The sequence below is a fragment of the Gekko japonicus genome, unplaced genomic scaffold (genome assembly GCF_001447785.1).
Source record: "Gekko japonicus isolate JY-2015 unplaced genomic scaffold, Gekko_japonicus_V1.1 scaffold724, whole genome shotgun sequence".
NCBI lineage: Eukaryota > Metazoa > Chordata > Lepidosauria > Squamata > Gekkonidae > Gekko > Gekko japonicus.
The window spans coordinates 667,688-688,617 of NW_015164688.1; the positions used below are offsets into that span (position 1 = coordinate 667,688).

The 20,930-nt window shown below is 45.6% G+C and overlaps 1 protein-coding gene across 1 annotated transcript in view; it reads right to left on the reverse strand.

Moving 5' to 3' along the window:
• The window catches only part of EGLN3 (egl-9 family hypoxia-inducible factor 3), a 49,394-nt gene that overhangs the window by 14,196 nt on the left and 14,268 nt on the right, over positions 1–20,930 (reverse strand). The gene's annotated exons all lie outside the window — the stretch shown is intronic.

A 20,930-nucleotide genomic window follows, 5' to 3' on the forward strand; every position in this document is an offset into this window, starting at 1 on the left:
CACAGTCAAACCCAAAATGAATGCCATAGAAGGAAGAGCCAAATGCAGTACCTCCCTCCTTGTTTTGCAAAGGAATTGCAGGGCAACCCATGCAGAACTCATGAAGGTGACTTATTCAGAGTCCGGCCATTGATCTGACAAGGTAATAACTGTTCTTTGGTTGGAAGCATGGTCCAGCCACTGGGAAGTCAGCAAGCCTGAGGGAAGATGATGTGGGCTTCTACTCCTGAACACTTATCTCCCCTCACGGAACAGCCCAGCTCCCTGGAATCTTTAGACTAGAACAAAGCTCTCCCTCTGCTTTGTAAAAGAATCTTATGGCAACAATCGCTCAGGTCTGATGGGGAAATGGAATCACACACTTCCTAAGGGAAGCCTGGGACCTTATCAGTCCTTCTGATCCTCCAGTGGCTGCGGCTGCTATTGCAGCTGTGGAAAACTCTTTCATTTGAATGAAGGCAGCCAATAATGAGCCCTACCTTACAGTGGCCCTGCCTACTTTCTGAAAAGCTCAGTGAACATAATGGGAAGTAGTGGTAGATACCACCCATGGGAGCCACCTTGGGGAACCCTGTCCCGGACCGATGCTCAAACCACTACAACTCACTGATTCTCAGATGTCATACATCCCTAAGACAGCCACCCCAACAAGACTACTTGGAATCCGTTGTGCAAGAGAGGGAAAATGGTCAGTCTGGAGCAGAGAAGTGAAGGGTAGAGAGACAATCAAGGCCCCCTTCGCTAATTCACATTGCCTCTCTCCCAAAGCTGCCATTTCTGGAAGAAAAAAATGGGTTTGTCACAAGAGTTTCCTGTAATGTTCAGTCTGGGACTACTCCAATGGCTTTTAACTGAAAGACACTGTTTACAGGAAATTCTCCTGTACAAGCTGCCTTGAAATTCATGGCATCTGGAACACTTAACATGCGTCTCAATGAGGCTTGTGCAGGAGAACTTCCTATAGTGCTCTGGATGTCTGGTACCAAACTGTTTCACTGAAAGTTTGCCCAAGTGTGAACAAAGATAATATTCGTACTTAAAATAGGCTGTAATTCTGATGCTCAAACATTCTGCCTGTTTTCTTCATTTGTCCATGAGAAGTCTGCTCTTACTTGAAGGAGCATCTCTCATGCTGTAGTAACACTTTTCACTACGATGTCATTTATTTTAGGTACCAAATGCCTGAGCAATTCTCCTCTCCCATCCTCTTTTGAAAAAGTGCTCAAGCAATCCTGGTTTCCCCTTCAAGCTGCCTTGTATTTTGTGCCCAAAAGTGCCAGCAATTGCTGAGTTCTTAATGCCTTCAAGGAAGGGAAACTTCACTGACTTTGGGCGGAGATCTCTGTAAAGATATACACGTTCTGCTTCCATAAGGTGGTACGTGTCTGCTGACAGGACTGATCTTTAGAGGTAACCAAGCACATTTTAGAAGCAATACTTTTGTTCAAACAGATTACACACCACCAATTCTCTTTTTGGGTAATCCAACAAAAAACCAAATATAAAACATCCTCAAAACCACAAGGCACAACTGAAGATGAATCAGAAGAACACACATTTAGAACTGGGGGGGGGGAGGAGAGATCTTCCTTACAGCACGTACTCATTTAACCTGTTTTTACAACTAGGGAGATAGGAGAAGAGGCCTAAGGCCACAATTGCTAGTCACTGTGATAGTGATTGTAATCTAATACCCAAGGGTATGTACACAGGGAGTGACCATCACTGCCTCAGTTTCCCTGGGAGGCCCTCATCTGAGACAGGCAAGTGAGAAAGGAGCCTTGTGCCACAACCAGGTGAGGAGGCTGTGAAGAAGGCTGCAGTGTATGTACAACTAACTATTTCCAGGCCTCTTTGCATAATACAATATAGACCAAAAGACTGGCAGTGCAATCCTGAGTAAAGTTATACCCTTCTAAGCCCATGACTTCAATGGACTTAGAAGGGTGAAACTATTTAGGATTGCATTCTGACTAGATGAATGGGTAAAACAAAGAGAGCCAAGCTGCCTAAACTATTTATTTAAATCTGCATGATTGGGATAATTTAATGATTTATACAAATACTACAGGATAACTTCCACCAAGACTGGACAACATGCAGCTCATTTATACAAAGGAAATGTTCTTGTAAGGTTACCAAGTTCATTCAGTTGCAGTTCATACAGCCCTGCCTAGTGCCTAGAGAAATACAATTGGAGTCACATGTTAAACCTTTCAGAATTGTAAAATATCTCTTCCTTCCCACCTCCAAATAAAAATGCAGCCGTAGTTTAGTTAGGCAAGTTTCTTTCTTCAGTTAGACTCAAATCAGATTGCAAAACCGAAATTGTAGATTTGATGCCAGTGACAGATAGTTAATATGACACTTTATTTTTGTTCTGTATACTTATACATAAAATAGAAGCCCAAACATCTGAAAATTCCGAAACTTGAAGAACAAGGAAGATGCTTTTTTATTTGAAAAAGGGTGTTCTTGGATATAAATACTTGCGAGAAAGGCCATGTAGAACACCTGCCACCAAAGTCCCACCAAGGTCCCGATCCGTGATCCTATATGCTCCTGAACTAGAACGAACCTTGACCATTCTTTTTATCTTTTGGACAAGGAGGCAGAGTTGGACTGAGTCATTCACAATGCCAGCCTAAGCAGAGTTATAGCCTTCTAAGCCCATTGACAACAAAGGGTGTACCTCTGTTATAGAAAGGCACTGTTGCACATTCAGAGGAAGTGGAACAAGAGTTGGATTTATACCCTGCCCTTTCACTCGGAGTCTCAGAGCAGCTTACAATCACCTTCTTTTCCCCTCCCCACAACAGACACCCTGTGAGGTAGGTGGGGCTGAGACAGCTCTGAGAGAACTGCTCTTGAGAGAACAGTTCTGAGAGAACTGCGGCTGGCCCAAGGTCACCCAGCTGGGCTTCATGTGGAGGAGTGGGGAATCAAACCTGGCTCTTCAGATTACAGTCCGTGCTCCTAACCACTACACCAAACTGACCATCAGAATGGGAGATTTAAATGAGCAAGAAAAAAAACAGGTTCTGGATGTAAACTTTAACCACAGAGATTACCCAACATGTGGAAACCTCTTTCTGTTTGTGGATTGCTCTTGCTGAAATACAGTGAAATAGTTCCAGGCAGAATTTGAGCTGTTTGGGGCAAAACAAAACAAAAAACGAAGGGTGCAATCCAGCCAAAACTGCACACTTTAAATCCTATTGATTTCTGATCTGTATAGTCATTATGCCTGTGTTCAGAATTCTCACTAAGTTATTGTTTGAATAGAACCTAGATGTCTTCTCAAAATCCCCTAAGATGCTATTCCAACTGATTTTGGTGGTTTGTTAAGGTTTGGATTTTAGCACTTAGGGATTTTTTAAAAACTTTTTGGATTGAAATTTGAACAGGATGCTTTAAATTTGTTTTCTAATTCTGCTGTTATTTGTCCTGACCCTATGGAAAAGGTGATTTATATATTTCAATACGTGCATATTTTTCATACAAGATATATTGCTTCTCAAAGGATCAATCACCTTTTTGTGAAAAAAACACAGAGAAAGAATAAATGGCAGCAAAATGTAGGCAGAAAAGGAGCATAGAAACATTATATACTTCCTCGGTCACTAGCACTGCTCGGATGAAAGTTGGAACAATGAAGGGAAATCACTGCAGCCCTCCTAGAGCCTGTTGAAATAATATAAAGTTTTATCAGAGCTTCAGCTGGTATGATTCCAGCACACATCAAACTTGCCTCTGCAGGGCTTCTAGCTGTTGGGGCTACATTTGGATTTACTCAAATGCAAACATGAAAACAAAAGAAATATTTGAGTGATCCAGATTTAATGTTGGTAAACTGCTGGCCATATCTGCCACTTTGGATGACTGCAAACTGAAGGCAACAATAGTATTTCCACTCCAAACATGCACATACTGTTCAGTAGTAGTGACAAATCAGTTTGTCAATACTTGAACGAGTAGTGGATCCTGGGCCTTGAATACTCTCTCTTCTCTCTATACATGGCTCAATAGTTTCACTTATGCAAACAAACAAACAAATACCTTTATTGGCATAAAATATTAAACAGTTGCCATAGGGTAAAAGTTTCACTTATGCAGCAAACCATAGGTTGCCTTACATCTGAACCACAAACTATAGTTTGTTTGCCTCCCTCCAAACCAAGACTGAACTGTGGTTTAGAGTCAGAGTTTGGAGGAACAAGCCACAATCTGTGGTTTGCCTATCACAACAAATCATGGATTAATTATTAATGTGGATTTATTTATTTACTCATTATTGATTTGATTACATTTTTAGGCCACCCTCCCCTGAGGGCAGGGCACAAGGCAGCTTACAAAAGAAAGGAACATACAATAAATAACTAAAAGTTTAAAACCTACAGTAAAATATACAGTGCATATTTCAGCAAAATTCAATTCATTCCAAGATAGTGAGAAATTTTCAGATTTCACAAGTGTCCGGGAAGGGGGGGGGGCTTGCGGAGAATGCCGGGTATGAGAATGCCAGACTACATGCTGTACCGTCACTGTCTTCAACCAAATGCCTGGCGGAACATCTCTGCCTTATATGCCCTGCAGAAAGGTAATAAATCCCACAGGGTGTGGATGTTCTCCAGCAGAGAGTTCCAGCAGGAAGGAGATGGAAGGAGAGAAGGAGAGAAGGGAGGGACTGTACGAGTCTGACGACAGCCCAGATTTATTCATAATGAATGTTTTGCTGTTACAACCATACCACAGACAAATATGGTGAAGCCAAAATTATGCTCTTTTGATAGCTGAAGGACAGATGCAATAAAATGGGTGTTACTAGGCAGACGGGTTTACCCTTATTCAAACAAACTTTGATTGTTCACATTACAATCGGTTTTAAACATATGGCATTTATTGGTTTTATTTTAAATCAACAAAGACAATGACAACTAAAACATATTTCAGAAAAGTTCCTCATTTTAGCTTGGATCCAGACTAGACAAATATCCACTGATGCAAGGATTTTCACCTGCAGAGAGCTATTTTCCCATATCTCCCAGTTGGGGCCCGGAGATCTCACAGAATTACAGTTGATCTCCAGATAATAGAGATTTCTCCTGGAGAAAATGGCTGCTTTGGAGGGTGGCCTCTATGGCTGTATACCTGCTGAGGTCCCTCCCCACCTGGAACCCTCCCCTCCCCAGCTCTGCCTCCAAATCTCCAGGAAGGTTCCAACCCTGAATTGGCAACCCTACTCCACTCCCATGGCATTCCAAATGCCCTCCGTAGTCCTCCATAGCTGGAAATGTAGAAATGTTCCTCTAAGGCAACCCTAGTTAATTTTCCCTGAGTCTTCACTTAGTGTTAATTACAACTGCATTGTCTTAACATGACAGGTGAATATGGTTGTGACAAAAATTTTGAACCAAATCCAGCAAGACAGCCACCTTGTGCAAATGCAGTGGGCTATTATAACGGGAAAATGGAAAGAGTGACTGTGGCAGCGTTAGTCTACCCTGAGGAGCTAGCATGCTAACTCAGGTCCATTCGCAAGACTAGGAACAGTAATTTATTTCATAGCATGTGTATGCGTTTGCACAGCCTCCTAGTTAATCTCTGGCATCTCCAGTGACAAAGATCTAAAAGATCATAGCTGGAAAAGGCCTTTGCCTGAGATATTGGACAGCGACTGACAGACCGAGTAGATAAGACAGGACTACTGCTCTGAGTTGGCATAAAGCAACTTCATACGTTGTCTTATTTAAACATTCTACAGCCTGCCTTTCTGTCAAAACTGGCACTTAGTACAGCTTACACACATCTATCCGCCCCATCTGAAAATCTTTTCTGGAGGGCCTTTTAGACTGATGGATGGTTTTAGAACACAGAGGGCCTACAGCAATGGTGAGATTTTTAGAATGCTGTTGCGATACTGCAAACTGCTTTTACTCTCTCTTGTATAATTTTTATCTTGCTGCTTAATATTTTATTTTTTAAGAGTTTTAGCTATTACACTCAAAGCACAATCTTACACAGCATGATACCTTTTAACCCTACTGGTTTACAAGGATGTAACTCGGTTTAGGATTGCACTGTGAAACTATTACAATTTATTGTATGTTGGCTGCTTTTCCCATTTTCAGTGTTAATTATGGATTTGAGTATTTGTGTATTTGTGGTTGCATTGACTAAGATGGCATTCTAATTATTTATTGAACTTTGTGCTGGGTATTGTTACAGTAGATAAGCAGGACAGAAAACAACTTCAGCAATTAAAAAAACAGCAGCAACCATTAAAAGATTACAAAATCATTATACCCCCCCCCCCTTGCAGGTACAAAACCCTCACACAGCCTCTAAACAGTTCCAAAAGCAGCATTGCCAGGAGACCAATATTAAACATCTCCAAAAGCTTGGCAGGAATCAGACAGACTTTCATTTGGGGTCTAAAGGCAATGATGGTGACAGGCAAACATCCATTATGCTTCTTGCACTTATTTGGTGGAACATTCAGTCACAGAATGAGTTCGTAAACCTGCTATCCCCATGATATCTCCAAAACATACAAGTTGTATTCTCCCTCAACCCCACCAAAAAAAAAGAATTAAAACTGAGGAAAGATAATTTGCCATTTTTAAAGCCCAATCAGCTTATTTAAAAATGCTTTGAGGGCCCAATCAGGCCTGCAGCACAGCAGGATGAGGCACTCTTGTCCCTCCCCCCAATCTTTTCAAGTGCAGAAACAGCTGTGTGGGGGTGACCATTTCAACACTAGCGGGGGGGGGGCAAGAGGATCTCATTCCGCCATGCTACAGGCCTTATCAGGAATTTTTAGATCACTGTACTAGGCTTTAAAATGGCACTAGAATCCACAGGGCCTGGTGACACTGTCATGTTTGGTTTGGCCCTCAGCAAGTGCTCAGGACCAATGTTCCCTTCTAAGCTGTGGAGTCCTGTGAGCAAAAATTCTACTTTGTGAACTACTGACATTAAAGTTGTGAGCGAGCGATTTGGCTACTGCATAAATCAGTTTGCTCTGGAGCCATCTTTCCTGAGCTAAGACAAAAATGTGTGAGCCAGAGGCTAAAAAACTGTGAGCTAGCTCACACTAACTCAGGTTAGAGGGAACACTGCTCAGGACAGTTAAATCCCACTGAGTAACAATATGAGAATTATGAAATCAATGGCTTGCTCCTGTCATGTGCTTCTAGTTTCATTTTTATGAATAGGTAAAGGTTTCTATTGCTTGAAAGCCAGTCGAATCCGACTGTAGGGTTGCGGTGCTCATCTCTGTTTCCAAGCTGAAGAGCCAGCACTATCCAAAGACGTTTCCGTGGTCATGTGGCCGGCGTGACTAAACGTCAAGGCGCACGGAACACTGTTACCTTCCCACCGAAGTGGTACCTATTTATCTACTTGCAATTTTTTGCTTTTGAACTGCTAGGTTGGCAGGAGCTGGAACCAGAGACCGGAGCTCACAAATAAATAAATCTAGTCTGCAACCCCACCAATATAACAATCCTTTCAAATTCCTTGCATTTGACACTTTGCATTTCCGCCACAACACAAAAAGCCGAGGCTAAGAAAATAAACTGAGATTGAATGGAATTGTCTGGCAATATAACCATAATTTTGCTTGTTATGAACACCCCAGTTGTTTATTATTATTATTATTATTATTATTATTATTACACCCCCATCTGGTCAAAACCAACTGAAATGGATCCAGATAATCAGTTTCATCCAAGAGTGACTGGAGTTGGTTGGCAACCAGCTTCTCGAGAACCTTGCCAGAGAAAGGTATTATTTGCAACAGGCCTGTAGATATTCAGATCTTCACGGTCAAGAGAGGGTTTCTTAAGAAGTGGTCTCACCACTGCCTTTTTAAGGCCGGATGGGACCTCTCCCTCTCATAAGGACGCATTAATAACCTCTCTGGCCCAGTTGGTTATCCCTCCCTTGCTGGCTTTTATGAGCCAGAAAAGGGCAAGGATCCAGTACAGAGGTGGCTCTACGAACCTGTCCAAGCCCCATGTCTACATCCTCAAGCTGTACCAACTGAAACCCATCGAATAAAACTGGACAAGACTGTGCACTGGATATCTCCACTGATCCTAGTGCTATAACTCTGGAGTCTAAGTTCCAGCGAATGCGACAAAGTTTTTCCTGGAAGTGCCCAGCGAGTAAATTATAGCAGGCCAGGGATGGTTCCAAGGTGTCCTTGGAACTAGAATGCAATAAGCCATGGACAACCTTGAAAAGCTCCACTGGGTGGCAAAGAGAGAACTGAATAGAGGCAATGAGGTATTGTTTCTTTGCCTCCCTCACTGCCTCAAGACATACCTGATAATGGGCACATATCAGGGTTTTGTTGCAATCACTGGGAGTTCTCCCCCAGCCGCCTCCTAAGTTGTTTCATCGCTCTCAGCTCTGGGGTATACCATGGAGCAGTCTGAGCTCTACAATGGAGAGCCCACTTAGGAGCAATCGTGTCAGCTCCCCAGGTCATTTCTGTGTTCCACAGAGCAACCAGGGCTTCAAAAGGAGCGCCAGCCAGGGGGGAAAAACCCCTCAGTGCCCTTGGAAACCATCCTGACCCATTAATCTCCAGGGGCGGACCATCTTGATAGATCCCCCACCCAGTTTCCCCTCTAAGATGAGTTACTGAGAGCTAGCTCACAGTTTTTTAGCCTCCAGCTCACACTTTGTCTTAGCTCGAGAAGGATGGCTCCAGAGCAAACTAATTTAGGCAGCAAACTGCTTGCTCACAACTTTAATGCCAGTAGCTCACAAAGTAGAATTTTTGCTCATAAGACTCCATAGCTTAGAGGGAGCATTTCTCCAGCCTTGCAGAGGGGAGAACTCGCTATAAGCCTAAATCTCAGCAGCCGGTGATTTGACCATGACAAAGGGACTAAATCAAAGTCCCCCGCACTCAGAGCACCATCCTCAAGTCCAGCCAAAAAGACTAAGTCTAGAGTATGCCCTGCCACGTGTGTTGGGCCGATGATATGTTGGGACAGTCCCATGGTTGTCTTGGCAAACATGAAATCCTGAGCCGCCCTGCATAGCATGCCCTGGACAGCATGAATGTTGAAGTCCCCCAGGACCAACAACCTGGGGGAACTCCAACATCACATCCAAGATCACCTCCGTCAGCTCCAGTAGGAAGACTGATAGGTTGCAGGGTGGGTGGTACACCACCAGAATCCCCAATCTGTCCTACTGGACCAACACAAGGTAAATACACTCCAGACTAGTTGTCGGACAACAGGGCGCCTGTAGAGAGAGAGAGAGGGACTACCTATAGACCATGGCAACACCCCCCTCTCCAACCCTCATGTCTACACCAGTTTGGTGTAGTGGTTAAGTGCGCCAACTCTAATCTAGGAGAACTGGGTTTGATTCCCCATGCTTCCACTTGCAGCTGCTGGATGACCTTGGGCAAGCCATAGTTCTCAGAGCTGTTCGTGAAAGAGCAGTTCTCGAGAGCTCTCTCAGCCCCACCTACCTCACAGGGTGTCTGTTGTGGGGAGGGGAAGGGAAAGGAGTTTGTAAACCGTTCTGAGACTCCTTTGGGTAGTGAAGGGCAGGGTATAAATCCAATCTCTTCTTCTTCTACTACTCTGATGCTGAACCAAGTATCCAGGTGGGCACAACTGAGAGAAACTAACTCCTCCCTATTCACCCACTCAGGTCTCGGTTATACATGACAGATCAGCTACCTCTTCCTTGATTAGATCATGGATGAGGGAGGTTTTATTTTGCTCCAATCTGGCATTTATAAGCACCATCCAGAGACCCAAGGGCTGGCTTACATGGCAACCATCAAACCCACGGGTGGGGGGTGGGCTGAAACATGGCACAGCCATTAGCTGCCTGGGCCGTGTTCCTGTTACCTGGCCAGTCCTTCCAATGTCATCCACCTGTCACTACATTAATTGAGGCCCCTACCATCTTCCCACTAGGCCCCACAGATGCTCCCTCAGCCGAGCCCCAGACATAGGCCCACAAAAGCAGGGGGATAGTGAGGGACAACCTTAAAGGTACCCTTGTGGCTTCCCAAAAGGGCATCCCCGGTGGTGTCCCGACACCCTACAGCAGCCTGCTTTTTCTGCTGAAGCAGGGCTGCTAGAATTGCCAGGACAAGTATAAGCACTCAGCACGAATGGATTGTGCCGGGGCCAGGAGGGGGCAGCTGCAGCAGTGGAGATCCCAGAGTGACGTGCTATAGTCCTCTTCCCCACCAGTCCCCAAGCCTCCTCACCAATCCCTGACCCGGGCACAGAATGCTCTGGCCAGAGTCTTTTCCAGTCCACCACTAGCAGCAGGCCCGCTTTTGTGCCGAGGCGGGCTGCTGGACTTGCAGGCCAGATGTGAGCACTCAGCTCTAGTGGACTGTACTAGGGCCAGGAGGAAAGCGGGAAAGCTGGAAACTGGAGGTGGGGGGACTGTACTAAGGCCAGGAGGGCCTAGTGGACTGTACTAGGGCCAGGAGGAAAGCGGGAAAGCTGGAAACTGGAGGTGGGGGGACTGTACTAAGGCCAGGAGGGCCTAGTGGACTGTACTAGGGCCAGGAGGAAAGCGGGAAAGCTGGAAACTGGAGGTGGGGGGCAGCCGCAGCAGTCGAAAAATCTCAAGGCACAGCAGCAGGAGATTTCAAAGAGCCATACGGCAGTCTTCTTCTCCACCAGATGCAGAGTTCTGCAGGATCTTTTTCAGTTCAGTTTCAGTCAGGACCTTTTTCAGTTCAGTAGGAGCCGCAGACCTGCTTTTATGTGGAGACGAGGCTGCTGGAATTACCAAGCCAGGTGCTGCTGGAATTGCCAGGCTACTGGAATTACTGAAACAATTGATCTTCATCCTTGTGTAAGAAGGGTGCCGCCTTGTTCTTTAGCCACAAAGCCTCCCCTAGGACGAATATTTAATTCCAAACACACATATTCTTTCGCTACAGTTTTGCTGCAATCCTGAACTTTAAAGTTCTTTTTTTTCCAGTTCAAATTGCATGCAGCAGTTGTTCCCCTTTATGTTCACAGAAGTGCACATCATTTTGAAAACCTATTCACGGCATGCAGAGCACTGCCTTGCCGTCACAGCCTGAAATCTGAGGCTATTGAAAATTAATTATTTTTCCTTCGGGATAGTCGAGAGCTAGCCTCCAATTAGCAGATGTAAACACACTTGGTACAGCAGTTTATACACATGCGTGCACACACACACATATCAGTGAAAGCTGTTTCGGTTTAGGAAGACTTCCTCAGAACCGCTGTGTGATCTGGCTCCTTGCCAGCAAGATGATGACTTAATGACAGTGCTACGTGCAGAGCGTGAGGCTATCAGCAATCAAACGCAAACTTCACTCCAGAGTACACTTCACAGCGAAACTGTTGAGGGAAGGAAAAGCACATACAAAACATACAGCACTTCTTGTCTCTGATTCTTGCTGAAAGCTCCCTTTTTATTTCCCCTTCTCTCTCCCTCTCTCTCTCTCTCTCTCTCACACACACACACTCCTTCCTTTGTTTTATATTTCTTGCATCCTTTCAAAGCTGTGCTGAAAAAAAGAGGGGAAAATACCTAGATAGGGTTTTGGGTTGTTTGTGTTTGTTGTTGGGGTTTTTTTGGGGGGGAGATTTTAAGAACAGGTTTGTGAAATTCTAAATCAATGTTTCCAACTATGGTTGCAGCTTGTAATTCCAGCAGGAAGGGGTGCTGTGCCTTTGTAGATGCAGGATAGCTTTTTCCCTTCACCGCTCTTCAACAACACAAACAGATGCTCCTGATATATTTCCGACTGTTGTGCAAGTACTAAAGGAAGAGGAGACTTGGCCAGGAAAATGTGGCAACTTTCAGAATCATAGAGTTGGAAGGGACCTCCAGGGTCATCTAGTCCAACCCCCTCCACAATGCAGGAAATTCACAAATACCACCCCCAGTGACCACTGTTCCACACCCATAAGATGACAAAAAACCTCCATGATCTCCAGCCAAACTGGCCTGGAGTAAAATTGCTTCCTGACCCCAAAGTGGCGATCAGCATTTCCCTGGGTTTGTAAGAAAGGGCCACAAGAACTAAGCACTGAGGTAACCTTCCTGCCCTCCCTCTCATGATCTGCCTAAGTTCAAACAAGACATGCTGTTTCTCTGGGATGAGATAAAGAACAAAGATAAGGCTTGGGCATGGGGATTTTCAGCTGTGACAACTGTGAAACTTCCTTTCCAGGGATGTGCAGTGTTGGTTTTATCCCAGCCTTATTTCCCCCACATTTTTATTTTTTAAAAAACTTAACTCACTCACTCTTCAAAATAGCAAATGTACAAATGAAACAGAAATGTTTTCCACATAGGGACAGGCATGTGTAGTTTCCCAGTACTGCTGCGGCTGCTAAAACAGCACAGCGGCAGTTGGGCTTCCATATGGCAGGTCTACCCCTAGTTTCCCTGTCTAGGTCCCTTGACAGTGGCTATATATCCATACTACTGTGGCGTTTTTAGTTTTTGTTTCTAAAAAAACAACAGCAATTAAATATTGTTATAGCAAAGTGTATCATTGCTATACATATACCAATCTGAGTATCAGGTTCTCTGAATTTCCAGCTTTTATTAAAAAGCAACAACCTCTAGCCCCTTTTGTTGAGGATATCCACCACCACCCCTTATATCTCTGCAAGGAAAGAGGCTAGAATTAAAAAAAGCAAAACTGGGGATTCACAGGACCTGAGACACTGATTGTTGTAATGCTGCATTCCTGTTCCTGAGTTAAAAAAAATCAAACACTCACTGGTGGCAGGGGGAGGAACTGGTTGCTGTGAGAAAAACAGCTGGCATGTGGACAGGGCTGGGAAAACCCGAACTTTCCCACCTACACAGCAGCCATCTAGGATTTGTTACTGTCTTTCCCAAAAATTTGGAGTAAAGCAGCTTTGGGAAAGGGCAGGAGAAAACTAAGGAATCCCCAAGAGGCGCACGAATGAATCACAAAGCTGTGTGGAAGTAGGGGGGGGGGCAGCTTCGATCCCAACAGCACCCATCCCAGTGCAAATAACCTGTGTGGAAATGGCCAAGAATATCACCTATCAAAGGATGAACATGATGAATGAGAGAAGGCACATAGGAAAATATTGATTTGAATAAAGTGTGAAAAGCCCAAAAATAACTCAGTGATGCTATATGTTTATAAATACTTAACGCAAAAAAATCAACAACTGAAAACTTGTTCAGTGTTGACTGATGTGAGACGTCTGCACTTTATAGGGAAGAGAAGGAAAAGTACTGTGCTATTACTGGACTGTAATTGACCCAACAAATACACTAATTTTAGTGTATTTCAAAAGCTTCAAGCACCAGTCTAGTACTGGATTTTTAAGTGGAGGGAGGGAGGAGAGAAAATCTTCCAGCATGGAATCCTTTTCCCCCTAGATGACAAAACAGCGGAAAAGGGAAGCAGAGATATGAACAAGGCATGGAGTGAGGCCTTGTCAATTGCTGTACTTCCTTTCCAGGCAGATGGAAGTGGTAGGACCTCCTTCCTGGAGGCCCACCAGATTCTAACTGGACCCAGGGCCGGCTCGCCTGCTAGGCGAGCTAGGTGCTTGCCTAGGGCGCGCTGGGCCCTCAGGCCGCCAAACTGCGCCCCCCCGCCACCCTAACCAGTGAGAGAGAAAAGGCAGCAGGGATCGAGGGTCTCTGCTCGCCCACTCGCCCCCCCCTCTCTCTCTCTGCGCCTGGACGGGGTGGAGGCGGAGCCGCTGCAGCTAGCCCGCCCTCCCCCCTCAGGGGGGAGGAGGCAGAGGCGGTATGGCGGTGGCCAGCGGGCAATCGCCGCCGCCCATGGGAAGAGGCTGGGGAGGGGAGTAGGGCGCCGCGGCAGCTGAGCCCCCTCCCAGCGAGAGAGAAATGGCGGCGGGGATTGAGGGTCTCTGCCCGCCCACCTCTCTCGCTCTGTGGCGCCCGGCGGGGTAGAGGAGGCGGCACCGCAGCTCACCCACCCTCCCCCTGGCCCCCCTGAAGCTGAGACCCCCGGCGGTGGCAGCCCCCCTGAAGCTCTTTTGTAAGGAAGTTGGAGCCTGGAGGAGCACCACGGTCACAACAAGGTCCTAGTGCCTGGGCTGCCCAAAGTACAAACTTACTGGCTGGTGTGTGCGGAGAGAGGTGAGCGCTCAGACTTGCCAACTCCGAGTGGAGCCTGAAGAGGGTGGAGTTGGGGAGGGGTGGAGAGGGACCTCGTTTGTTGTTTCTTGCAGACTTAATGGTGGCCCTGGGGGGCTTTCGAGGCAAGAGGTGCTCAGAGGTGCAAGGATCAGCTGCCGTTCCGAGCCGGGGTGGTGGTGGGGGGAAGGTGTTACGGTGGGAGGAAGGCACGCGCGGGGGGCCCTCAGCGCTGCTGCAACTCGCAAGGAGTCGCCTGCCCCTGGCAGGGCCGCCAGGTTGCAAGCGTCGGGGAAGGACCCATATGTGTGTGTGGTGGTGGGGGTTGGCAGCTCACCCGCCCTCCCCCTCCCCCCTGGGGGGGAGGAAGAGGCGGTAGCAAAAGGGTCTCCAGGCCCTGAGAGCTGAGACCCCCGGCGAGTGGAGTCTGGGGAGGGTGGAGTTGGGGAGGGGTGGAGAGGGACCTCGTTTGTTGTTTCTTGCAGACTTAACGGTGGCCCTGGGGGCTTTCGAGGCAAGAGGTGTTCAGAGGCGCAAGGATCAGCTGCCTTTCCAAGCCGGGGTGGTGGTGGGGGAAGGAAGGTGTTAAAGCGCGGGGGCCCCCTCAGCGCTGCTGCAACTTGCAAGGAGTCGCCCGCCCCTGGCAGGGCCACCGGGTTGTAAGCGTCGGGGAAGGACTGTGGGGGGGGGTTTGGCCTGCGGCCCCGGGCACCCTGTTTGAGATGCCGGGGTGGCCCTTGGTGGGTGGGATGGAGGAGAAGGGGACCCAGTCGGCGGGCGCTGTTGCACAGGTGCACCCCCGCCGGGCTTCACTTTTGGGAAGCTTTGTTTTCACACCCCCACATCTCCAGGCCCCACTGGGAGGTTGGCATCTGCACCTCGCCTAGGGCGCAGAAACACCTCGGGCCGGCCCTGACTGGACCATATTTTACAAGGCAGTTGAAAATCCTCTAGTTAGGCAGATAGTTATGTAATGGAGACATTAGTTGTTTCATAATGTAAATAAACATTTTCTACTGTATTTTACAAATTATTTTCAATATACTGTGAGCAGTATTTATTTTAAAGGTAAAGTGGGATTACAAACATTCAGAGTATACTTACTCCACTGAAATTCTGCATACATCCCTCCCCCTGAAATGGAAAGGCTTTACCCTTGGGTCATGTGATATTTCCATTCTTGTTAACAGGGTTGGTGTCGGAAAATTTCCTAGTAGGCTGTGCCGGAAATCACTGTATGTGCAAACAGAGAAAGTCTTTTCATAATTACGTGAGATACAGTGAGCAAGAGTTCAGACTTGCAGGAAAAGAATTGTGCATGAACTCATTAAAGACATCCAAAGCAGATTTTCCCCATTAAGGGTTTCAGTAGGAAACAGAGGCATGAAAACCTTAAAAGAGTCTGCTTGAAAGCATTTTAGATAGCCCTATATTAATATGGCAGCACAACAACATGAGATATTCTGAATTCTATGCTCCCTGCAAGCACTTAATTCTGTTTTATTAATTACTCAGGCCCTGGTCAGACGAGTGGGAAAAGCCGCGGCAGAAGTGCAGCTTTTTAGAGCCAGAGCAAATTGAAGTGCAGCATCGGGATCAGACAGATCCTCTGAGCCGAGTCGCATTTGCTCCCTGGCATGATCACATGCCGAGGGGGAAGCGATGGGACAAAGGGCAAGGCGAGGCAGAATTGCAGTTGTGCACATGCGCAATGTGGCAGGGCCTCGTATACCACGGGATATGGACGCATCGGCGATCACACGGCCGCCCATGCTGCACGTTTCCCAGTAAGTAGTAGTCTTTTGCAGGTCTCTTTCAAATCCACGTTTTCGGCCAGTAGCAACGGGTTGGGGGCAGGGGCGCCACGTTTGCCAGATGTTGGCATCTGATCGCGCCGGTTTAATCCGCCCTCAACCCATCAATTTGTCAATCCTAAAAGAAATCAACCCTGACTGTTCCCTGGAAGGCCAGATAATGAAACTGAAGCTCAAATACTTTGGCCACCAAATGAGAAGGGAGCACTCACTGGAGAAGACCCTGATGCTGGGAAAGATTGAAGGTCAAAGAAGACAGGGACGGCAAAGGATGAGATGGTTAGACAGTGTCATAGATGCAACGAGCATGAAGTTGAGCAGGCTTCGGTGGGCGGCGGAAGACAGGAAGGCCTGGCGGGATCTGGTCCATGGGGTCGCAAAGAGTCGGACTCGACTGTACGACTGAACAACAACCCGTCCATTTTGCGGGGCAAATCCTCCCGTCTGATCAGGGCCTCACTAGAATACTAGTAGAGATAACATATTGAAGAATGCTTTAAACACTATCATTCAAGTTAAGAGAGAATGTGTGTGTGTGTGTGTGTGTGTGTGTGTAAAGATAGTTTCCTAGAATATTACAGCTAGAAACAAATAAAAGTCACTTAACCCAGTCGCATTCCAGCATTGCAACTGGTGTCAACCTCAAATCAATCCAAGGAACCCCAAAAGAGCATTGAGATATTTATTTATATATACTTATATCCTGGTTTTCTTCCCAATGACAACCCAAAACAGCTTAGAACACAACTGTCTTCTTCATTTTACACTCATAATAGCCATCCTGGGAGGCAGATGGGGCTGAGAGAGAGTACAAAGGTAAAGGTAAAGGTTCCCTTGCTCGAAAGCCAGTCGAGTCCGACTCTAGGGTTGCTGTGCTCATCTCCGTTTCAAAGCCGAAGAGCCGGCGCTGTCTGAAGATGTTTCTGTGGTCATGTGGCCGGCTTGACTAAACACCAAGGCGCACGGAACGCCGTTACCTTCCCACCAAAGTGGTACCTATTTATCTACTTGCAATTTCTTGCTTTCGAACTGCTAGGTTGGCAGGAGCTGGAACTAGAGACGGGAGCTCACTCCGTCATGCAGCAACTCGGGTCTTGAACTGCTGAACTACTGACCTTCCACAGCCTGCAGTTAAGCGTCTTAACCACTTGAGCCACCGCAGCTCCTTGAGAGATTAACCAGCAAGCTTCCGTGGTTGAGTGGGGATTTGAACCTAGGTCCTAGTCTGACACTCTAACCACTACACCATGCTGAATCTCTGGATGGGCATATGCATCAGTCAGTCAATCAATTTGCTTGGGCTAAATTACAAGATTTAAAACTGCGTGCTTTGGAATTAAAGAGTTACCTCATTTTGATCTACTTATTTTTACTGCCTCCCTTGCAGCCTCCTGAGGCCCCTGAAAAGTTACTGCTGAGGGTCAAAGAACCCTACATAACAATATGCCAGGCAGCAACAATGCTGCAAGGAGGAGGAACCAGCCAACACAGACTACCACTCACTCTTACGCAAGTGAAGCAAACTCCATGAAAAGCATAGAAGTTCATATAAAAAGGTGTAATTTTGGCTGACTCCTCCCTTCTTGTTGCACCCCTCTATGCCATGTGACATATTGTTCTGAAAGGTCTTCCTTTGAGGACCAAGGAAAGGGAGTAAAATGTGGTTGTTTTGATCTAACCCATTACAGTGGAAACACACATTTTTCTACTAACCAGGGGCACCATGAGATTTGAATGATCCATCCTTCCTCTACTCACAAGCTCTCCCACCGCCTGTGCTCACAGTTGCCTGACAGCACTGTCTGGTGCATACAGCTAGTAGCACTGCCGCTATGGCCCCCAGGAGTGCCACCGCTGTGCACCACCCACATGCATTTCCCCATTAACACTGGGAAGCTGGGAGCATGCGTTGTGCTTGCAAGTGAATGGGCACACGAGCAGGTGGCAGGGAGATGCATGCAAGGGTGCGTCAGCAACAATGAAACCCTCCTCCCATAAGCCCTGGCAGCTGCCCCACCTCAGGGTATGCTGATGCCGGCCCTGAACCGTAACAAGGCCATGCTAGGAAAATCAACTGCTGTGGATGCTACCCTAGCTGATGTAGGTTTTTTAAAATTGTTGTTATATGATACTTCTCAGTCAATAACATAAAAAGCATGCAATGTTCTAAGTAATATAGGGCATGATATATTCATTTCTGGACACATAGCAATACACATGAAAGAGAATCAACATAGGAGAGGCATAGAGATTAAGAAAATGCAGAGGGGTCTATCAGTCCTTGGTATTACCCACCCTTACACAGCTACAATAGTGAATAGTCGGATCATGCTCAAAGATACACATAAGGTCAGTGTGCAAACATGAGAAAGCTAGAGAGGGAGGGGGAGGGAGGGAGGGAGGGGGAGGTACACGACTATCCAGCCGTATTTTGTATTTATACTGCATCCAGAATCTGAAGATTTCAAAGTGATTCCCAAAAGCTGTTTGTGATTGATCATCATTAATCACTTCAGAGGGGAAAGCACAGGAAAAGTAAGCAATTTTTCAACCAGCTACTGACATACCCTAAAGACAAGCCAAGATCCGCTGATTCCTGAAACTGTACTTCAGCCATTAGCCAAAATTACTGAACTTACGAAAATTGGGGCCCGATCTTGTATACATTAAGCGCCCCCCCCCACAAAATCACAAAAGCTCATAGGAAGTGTTGACATAATTTCCATGAATATTTTGGCACCATCCATATGTACCAAATACACATGGCGGTGCACCATAAAAGCAGAGCGTATTTCGAGGGCAGATACAACTAAAGTTTCAATCATGAAAGACATGTCCACTTGCCAGTGTGACCTGCAATTAAACTAAGAAGCCATAATTAGGAAAGGGCCAGGCCTCAGGAAGGAAATTTAGATGCACAGATGCCATTAAAAACTGAGACTGCTGTGTGGTTGGTTGGTGGCTGGTTTTCCCTTTCCTATTTATAAAATGTACCCCAAGTTAGAGGAAAAGTAAGAAAATAGAATTCAGGGTGAGGCTAAGCAAACGAAGGAATACGATTATTCTCAGAGAAACAAGATTTTCAACAGTGTGGGGAGAGGGAATGGGAACAAGATGTAGTATTGGCTTCAAAAGTGTCCCTGAACAGAAGTGAACAGGATAAAGTGCTGCCCATAGAGACAGTGTTCCAATGAGGACAAACCAGACTACCTCTCACTGACATGAATTATTCAAAGAGATGAAAAGTATGTGTGCTCCCTACACATGAACAGAGACACACAGACACACACAAAGACAGGCTATTGCTAATTAACAATGCACCTCTCCTATTTCAATTATAAGTCAAGTTAACTGTGCTAAAGCCACCCTATAAAATCCAGCTCCTGACCAGATAGGGGGTCAGGTCTGTTGCTAATGCAATGAGATTTATATCAATGGCTCATTGGTGTTACCTGTGTAATCAATGAGAAATAAATGTCTAAAGATGTATAACCTACCATGGAAGAACCCTGATTATTTCCTAGTTCATCGATCACACTGAAAACCGCTACATGAAGAAAGCAAGAGTATTAATCTCTCAACCCAAGCAGCAATTTTCCCTGGGAGATATTCCCCCCCCCCCCCTGGAAGTATCCATGCTTTGTCCTATGGATGCTGACTCTGGAGAGATGCTGCCACCACCTGACAGCAAAGACTGTATTTGGCGTGATTGGGCTCCATCTACACTTGACCATTGTTTATATGCTTATAGAACCAGACATCAGGAACAAAGCATGTCAACCTATCTCTTCCTGCAGTGCTCAAAACAGAGCAACTCCCATCTATACTGCATCCTGGTTACTACTACAATACAACCCGTAGGACAGATATCATATGGACAGGAGTATCATAAAACATTCTCTAGTCTAAATCAAATGCCACAGAATGTGAATCACAAATAAAAATTACAATGAGCAAAACAATTATTTGTAATGAAAATATTAGCTGCAACTAATTTTATTTTCAAAAATTGCTTTTGACCCTATACACAGTTCAACTTGAAATCTCATTCAGATAGAATTTCAAAGAAACTTTGAACCAAATAATGGCCATGATCTGGAATGTCCCCAAAGGCATGTAAAACAGTTTGCATAAATTCAGTGGGGCTTTTTAATCTAGCAGGTGAGGACTCTGGGGAAATTCTTGCTAGCAGCAGCAGAGTAAGATCTGTACTATTTATTGACTTCATTTATACCACACCTTTCTCCCCAATGGGGACTCAAAGCAACGCACATCTTTCTCCTCTCCTCCATTTTAGCCTCACACCACCCCTGTGAAGTATATACCAAGTGGCCACTGTTATACACAGGATAAAGGATTGTGAATCATGCACCGTTTGGTTGGTGTAAATGTATGCAGGTTTTTGGTGATACAGAACCATTAATCAACAGGACTTATGCACGATTCAAATCACACTTAGTCCTGAATCACGCAAAGGCTGATATAGGGTGGCCTGACTTAAATTAAGCAAATATAAATCAGTGAAGTAAAGCAAGACAAGAAAATAATTTTTAATCTATTACTATTTTGATACTAATTTTGTTACCATAACCATAAAATATAGTGCTTACATGTGTGTCTTAAATATTTAAAAATATTTGTACTACTGTAAAAAACGATTGCTTATTTTTAGATATAGTCTGTCTTACAGCCTGAAGCCACAACGGGGTTTGGTAGATAGGTGATGAGTGTTTCTTTTTTTTTTTAGTGTCTCTTTATGGTTTAATACGACCCTTCTCTTTTATAACAGCCTGCCACCCACAAAAACGTATATGGTCTCAACAAGGAGCAAAGGCTAGTGTTGATTTCTAGCCAGATCACTGTTCTCTTTGAAATGGAAAGCAAATGTCAGTGTTCATTGACAGATATTTATAATTAGAGTACTTAGACCAATGCTGCGATCATGTAATTCTTAGACATAACACAGGAATAAAAAAG